The 7,151-nt window shown below is 50.5% G+C and overlaps 1 long non-coding RNA gene across 1 annotated transcript; it reads left to right on the top strand.

Moving 5' to 3' along the window:
• The first annotated feature begins 576 nt into the window (after positions 1-576).
• LOC128813964 (uncharacterized) lies at positions 577-1,336 on the top strand. Its single transcript, XR_008439230.1, has 2 exons — positions 577-607; positions 1,093-1,336. It is a non-coding gene; the product is annotated as an uncharacterized LOC128813964 (long non-coding RNA).
• The last annotated feature ends 5,815 nt before the right edge of the window (positions 1,337-7,151 follow it).

Raw genomic sequence — 7,151 nt, 5'->3', positions numbered from 1 at the left:
GAGCGAGTGCCTTGGAGGCCACCAATCACCCAGGGGCACTCTCTGCCACTCTGGCCTGAAGGAGAATCTTCAGCAGAGACACAGGAGCTGTTCTGTGCTGCCTCTCTTTGCAGATAACCCTGTTGGTGAAAGTGATCTGGCTTCCCAATCCACATTCAGGATTGAGCCTCTGGGAGATGCTGAGGGTAGGTCAAGGCCTTTCCCCCTGGGAGAGCTGCCAGCTCAGAGCCCAAAGCTTGGCCAGGGGGGCATCGCTGCAGGTGCCAGGACAGAACCATGCACGTGTGTGCCCTCGCCCTGCGCCATCTCCTCACAACTTCTGCACAGGCCTGGCAGCTGTTTGGAGGTGGGAGGGCACTGGCCCAGTCCCAAAAACCCATATGTTTTTCTGATCCTTAACCATGACTTTGAAAAGCATTGTCTCATGAAAATGCCACCTCCCTGAATGGTAGATAGTTCCATCTGATCCAGCTGTCCCTCTTCCTTTGACAAGTGATGGACGAAACATCTCAGCAGAAGGAGGCACATCCCGGAGGCAGCAGTGGCTCAGTGGCAAGCTCTGCTGCAGGAAGGAACGCAATGCCAGGCACGGGCACAGGCACAGGAGGTAATTGCTGTGCCAGGCTCAGCAGGGCTCAGCCCTCGGCGGGGCTGTGTGGCAGCAGCTCTTCCCCCAGGCCCTGCCCTTGCACGGCCCGGCAGCAGCCAAAGCTGGAGGCGCCTCGGCTTCCAGGCCTCTGGAGCTCGTTCAGAGCCCCGGGGAATCGGGACTCGCGCACCAACGCCCCTCCCGCTGCAGCTGCTCCCGGAGCTGGCCCTGAGTGCCCAGAGGCCCAAGGCATGGGAGCAGCCCCGAGAGGGAGCCCTGCTGCGAGCCCAGGGCCAGAGCCAGCCCTGGCTCCTGACTGGGCAGGGGCTGCACTGGCTCCTGACAGGGCCTGACTCTGTCCCCTGGGGCTGGGGGAGCTGTCCCAGGGCAGGGAGGGCCAGGGCTGGCAGGGGCTGCTCAGGGATGGGTTTGGCCGTATGCACCGTGCTGCCAGCTCAGCAGTGCAGCACAGCGCGGGCTCACGCTCCCCGTTGCTCCCACAGATGCAGCCAGCACCACAGCACCTGTTCCAGATTCCCAGAAGGGCATCGGAAGGGGTTGCCATTGGGAAGCACGCTGTTTGCTGCAGTTAATGGCAGATGTGCTTTTTTTTTGTCTTTTCTTCCTGTTGTTCTGTGTTGGAATCTGGTGCTTCTGGAAGATAATACAGTGAGTGTTTTTATCCTCTTTCCCTCAAACAGCTTCTTTTACAAGTCTAATATAGATGGGAAACATTCCCCGAGAGGCTGCAGTGGAGTTGTGGCCAGTCTGTGGTTGTCCAAAGAACTCTGCTGAGGGTTCTGCTGCTGCCCAGTGCTTTCATTGGCCTCTTAATTGCTGGGCCTTGTCCTGGGGGGCCTGCTGGGGCTGCAGCCAGTGCTGGCTCCCACTGAGGCTGCCTGGCCAAGAGCAGGGGCACAGGGCAGAGGTGAGGCAAGGTAGGGAGGAGAAAGAGCAGGGACGAGATTGCCCTTGCAAGGCAGTCGCGCTCTGGGGCCCGCTCCTGGCCAGGGAGCCTGCCCAGAGCCGTGCCCTGCTCGCCGGGGCCTTGAGGGGCAGCTGTCCAGCTGGGCCAAGGTGTGCCAGCAGCTCCAGCCGGGCTGGGGAGCCTTGCCAGCTCTGGGCCCTGCTGTGCAGGAGGGTCCCAGTGTGCCACTGGCAGCTGGGGCCTCAGCCATTCCTCTCTCCACAGGACCGCCTCTGCAGCTTCACAAGACCAGCCAAACAGCTCAGTCAGGGAGAACAGGACCTGTCATCTTGCATGTCCGTGCCAGTGTCCATTGTCCCTGCCACGGCTGCATTACCCACTGATTGGGGGGGACATGCTGCCACCACCCAGAACAGGACCCTCTGTCTCCGAGAGTGCTGACCCTGATGTCTGGCCAGGACTGAAGGTGGGCCCCTCCTGCCAGGGAAGGGCTTGAGCAACACCTTGGTGCTTCAGCTCTGGTCCCTGGCTGCTACCACCAGCACTGGCAAAGCTGCTTGTCTGGGCACAGCCAGTGCTGGGCAGGCAGCAGCTGGGCATCAGGTTGCTGAGACCAGCAGCCACTATGTTTATTTTTCATTTTGCTAGATTTAGGAATATTTTTCATAGAAAATTCTCCAAATATTTCGTCCCTTTCCCCAGAACTGTTCTATATTTTTCAAAGTAGTTTTAGAATTCAGAAAAACTTAGAACATTTTTACGCTTCTAGAATAAAAAATACAATTGCATTTCATTGGTAATCTCTACTCTACTAAGAACTAAGACACCCTAAGACTCACAGCCTGCTTCAGAGGCTCTTTTCCCACTGGAGACTTGTGCCTAATCACAACTACTAACATAAAACCTTTTTCCTGATGTGTTCTGGGACTTCTGACAAGCTCACCTCTCAGTCTTCAGAGGCAAACTTTGAGCACAGTGGCAATCTCTTCAAGTCACCATCTTGGTTTGCTTCTGCACAAACTGCCTCAGTTCTAGAGCAGGGGCTTCTCTCAGCTTCCTGCCGCCCCGCTCCCCCCAAGCCTGTCCTGAGCCCTCTCCTGCGGCTGCTGCGCTGCCATGGAGCTGCTGCAGAGCACAACAGCTCTGCCACAGCCGCTCAGCAGGACTGGAGAAGCTTTCTGGCCTTGCTTACTGGAGGCTGGTGGCTTCTCTAAGCACAAGTTGAGCTTTGGAATGCTGTGTCTCATTAAGCGCCTGCAGACCCGGTCCAGCAGGGTGGTCCACAGCTGGCTAATCCACAGGTGCCCAGATAATTATGGATAGCTCCACCAGAGAAACAGGAGGACGCTCAGGCTGCCTTATTCCACGAGGGTTTTATTGCAGGAGAAGCAGAGGGCGAGGGAGCTAGGAGAGGGAGAGGGAGACAACCTCTCAGAAAGGAGACAGACGCTGAGAGAGCCGAGGGAAGGCAGGGCCGGGGCACACAACAGTGGAGGGGTAGGAGTGGTCGTGGTACAAACGAACCAATAGGGGAAAGGCCAAAAGGAGGAACAAGGAGGGAGTAACATACACAGAACCAATGGAGAGAGGGGAAAGGAGTGGCTTTACAGAAAGAACCAATAGGGGTAACGAGAACAATGAACTTTCTGGAACAGGGCAGTAGACCAACTGTTGACTGACATAGATCAGGGAGGGCAAAACATCTGATAGATAAAATTCACTTCTACTGGTGTAAGCTCCCAGGGGAGCCCAGGGGCCCCTCCCACAGTGTCTCACCTTGCACAGGAACTGATGCTGCCTTTCTCATGGAGGCTAAACTCCCATGGGCTCTAAAAGCTTTCTTGCCAGCATAAGGCCTGGAAAACCATTTAATGCAGCCATTTAGTATTGAAAATGGCCCAGTCCCTGTATCAAAGTAGCTTGTTTAAATGCTGGAGCCCACCAGAGCATCCCTCCAGGGCATATCTTCCTCTCCCCCACCTCTGCCTCCATGACTGCCAAAACAGCACCTTTGACAGTTCTTTTCTCCAGAAGCTGAATGGCACCATTTTACTTGGGGGAGGAAAAAAAAGGGAAATGTTCTATGATACCAGCAGCAGCAGCAGCAGAATGAGCTGCAAATTAGTGAAATGACATCAACAACTCAGACTGTGGACTTATTTCTCAGAGTGCAGCACTGGCTTTACTATCCCTTGAAAGTGCAGATGTGCTACAGTCTTTAAAATCAGTTTGATGCAGACCTAATTTGGAGTCAAGCACAGCTCTGTGAGCGCTTTAGGGATTGGGCCTACCCTGGCACAGTTGTGTGTCTGGAGTAACCTGCCCAAGCCATCTGCCACCTGAAGAGCGAAGCAGGGTACGGAAAAGCACAGGCTGCAGAGCAGCTGGAACTGCAGGGAGCCCATTCCTGTCAGGAGTGACACAACTGATGTAAATTAAGGGCCAGGAGACCAGCTCCTTTGAAAAGGCCTTTATTAGGTGATCAGCTCTGGGTGGGGGCCTGAGGGGTCGCGCACACCGCCGCTGCTCCCTTCGGCGACGCAGAGGAGGAGGTGGTCAGTTTTGCTTCACAGCAGAACTGGGGCTTCCGTCCTCGAGGGCGTTCCTAGGAAGACGTCTCCCGGCTCGTAGACTAGGGTCCTCATCTCGGTCTGGTTACCTTTAGGTGGTGGTGACCTCCAAAACTTGATTGAGGGTATGGGGGAACTCTCCCCACTAAGTTCAGTCACTTGGTTCCTCGAATTTCCACGTTGGTTTGGTGTTTCCAGGCCCTTTGTTGGATTCTGTTCTGCTTTACTTCATTTGCATATTGCCGAGGCTCTTTCCGGCCGCCATTTTGGGAGCAGCGGAGGCAACACCCGAGGGACTGAATAAGGATACCAGTAAAAGGGATTTAACAAGGGGTAACAGGGGGGTATTACAATAAAGGGTACAACCTTAGTGAACATGGGGGAGCATATAACAACCAGGGGGGGGTATTACAACAAGGGTACAGTTGGAAGGGACATGGGGAGGCATATAGAAGCAGCAAACGGGGGGGAGTGTTACAACAAGGGTACAACTGGAATCAGCAAACAGGGAGGGGTATTACAACAAGGGTACAACTGGAATGAACAGGGGGAGGCATCCACAGTGGGGGAAGTAACAAGGGGGGGGGTATTATAACAAGGGTACAATTGGAATAAACATGGGGGCACAACAAATACGTAACTTTTACTGAATTCATTCATGACAACTCCCCCCTGTATTTATTTGATCGGGCGGATGCTCGCATCAATTTGCAGTCTCTGGTTCTTGGAAATAAAATTTCCTAAGTCTTTGGTATTGGTTATATATTTCCTTGGCATCTGCGTGTTTCTGTTCTTGGCTTTCCATCACCATGATCTTTGTTTGCTTTTTGTTAACAGTCTCAGGAAGCTGGATGCTAGCTTGCACAGTTGATGTCAGTATTCGGACTAGACAGGGAAATAAGCAGGGTGAAAATAACAGTCCAGTTATTGCACAAATAGTTATGAACGCAGCCTTTTTCCACCATTTCCCTTTAAAAGACCAAAATTCATCCCACCAGTCACTATCTATTAAAGGTGTCCATTCTTGATTTCCCACATAAGCCAATTTTCGGATTTCTTTAGAAATATTTTTAATTACTTCACTTTTATCATCACTCTCCAAGCAGCATTCGGAGGAGTTGAATTTCCCACATATTCCTCCTTCATCTGCTAATAAGTAATCTACTGCCAATCTAATTTGATAGATTACTGTTCTGGTTTGGGATAATTGGTCACTTATGTGCTCAAATACTAATGCTGTTCGATTGGATACTTTTTCAAGCACTGCTCGGAGTCTGATTATTCTATTTAACATATAAATAGGAGTCCGGTAGCCCCAGGATCCGTCTTGAGCCCAAGTGGCCGGGCCGTAGGTTCGGATAATTTCATCTGGAGTCCACACTTTACTTTTCCATGTTTGTGTACCTCCCATGTCAATTAGGTCCCTTTTCTTTCTATCTTCCTTTCTTAGGTCATCATATACTGGGACTCCTAGGTGTGCTCCTGACTTTTTGGGTAGTAGGAAAAAGGCTGGTTTAATGACCCCTATGGTGCAACTCCCTGCCCAGTCGCCCGGGAGTCTTGTATATGCAGTATCCCCACAAATCCAAAACAAATACTCTGGGACCTGCCAGAACCCATCTCCAACTTCGGTTGGGAATTCCCAAAACTTTGATACTTCTCTGATTCCCCAAAAGGGGTTTACTCCTTTTTCTGTGCATTTATGAAGGTTATATCCTTCATGATATATGCATCCCTTTTCTGTTTTCCCGATGGCCCAGTACGTAAGGGGCTCCCTCGGGACCCATTTGGTCTCCAAATTCTTTATTAGTAAATATCTTTTACATGCCATCTTCCCTACAGGAGTGTTGTACCTCTTCCCTATTCTTAGAATGCATTCTTCCCCTATTATTTTTGATTTTAGATCCCATTTTTCCCTTCCCCTAGATGCCAATAGTTCATATTTTGGTTTCGTCTGTTTCCATCTCAGATTTTCTAGTGGGCTTAAACCAATCCCCTCCCAAGGCCAGATTTCTGTCATTTGGGTACTTCCACAAATCCAACAACTGGTCAAATTAATTCTTTGCTTATCTTTTCAACCAAATCTATGAACAAATTTTTTCCTAAGGGGATATCAGGATCATCCTTTTTCCACATCAATTGTTTTTCCTTAACTATGTCTTTTAATCCTTCGCTTTCAAAACAAAACCAAGCTTCTCCTATTGGGCACTCCCCAAGTAGGCGCTGCCTATAAGAGGCAGTATTTCTTGTAGTCCAATAAACTTTCCCGTCCTCTTGACAGGTAATTAACTGAGAGTGATTAAAACAGCTTGGGTTAATATTAGTGTGGACTCTGAATAGGGACCTCAGGTCTTCCCCATCATATATGGGGTGATAACACTTAGTGCAGGGGTTCTCTCCTTTGCTGAGAGTACCATACATCAGTAGTATCACCATCAATTTCTCCAAGAGTCCGGTAGGGGCCATTTCCCTCATGCCGACACCCCCCGGTCTTGCCTCTTGGGCCGAGGTCTCTCTGTATATTCTATAGAGTCTCCCGACACTGGCTGCTTTGACTCTCTCTGTTCCCTAATCTTTTCCTTACCCCTTTTAGGAGTACTCAGTAGGAGAAAAACTTTGAACCTTTTTTTGTAAGGCTTGTAACTCTTTAACTAGGAACAACCTTGAGTCTTTTAACACTTAAAACAATTTGTAACAGTTTACAAAATTCATTACATTCATCCCATAACACATTCCTTTACTCTGTCCTTCAGTCCTTGTCAGTTCCTGAGTTTCTCCTGAGAATTAATTTCAGGTCCTTCGGATTTTGGATTACTGTCCACTCCTGTGGGTTAGTGGATGGGGTTCCTTCCACTGGTTCTGCGGATAGTGCAGGAGAGCTGGGTCCTTCGTCAGGAGGTGTTACTGGCCCTTTGACTCGGGTGATGTGAGTCCAACCCTTTTCCCGAGTCCGTACTGCGGTGTGTGTAGTCAGCAACACCTGAAAGGGACCTTCAAATTTAGGTGTTAGAGGGATATTATTCCAAGATTTAATCAATACCCAATCCCCAGGGTGGATAGCGTG

The sequence above is a fragment of the Vidua macroura genome, chromosome 13 (assembly GCF_024509145.1).
Source record: "Vidua macroura isolate BioBank_ID:100142 chromosome 13, ASM2450914v1, whole genome shotgun sequence".
NCBI lineage: Eukaryota > Metazoa > Chordata > Aves > Passeriformes > Viduidae > Vidua > Vidua macroura.
Note: the sequence above shows the minus strand (reverse complement) of the source record. Positions and strands in the feature narration are given on the sequence as shown.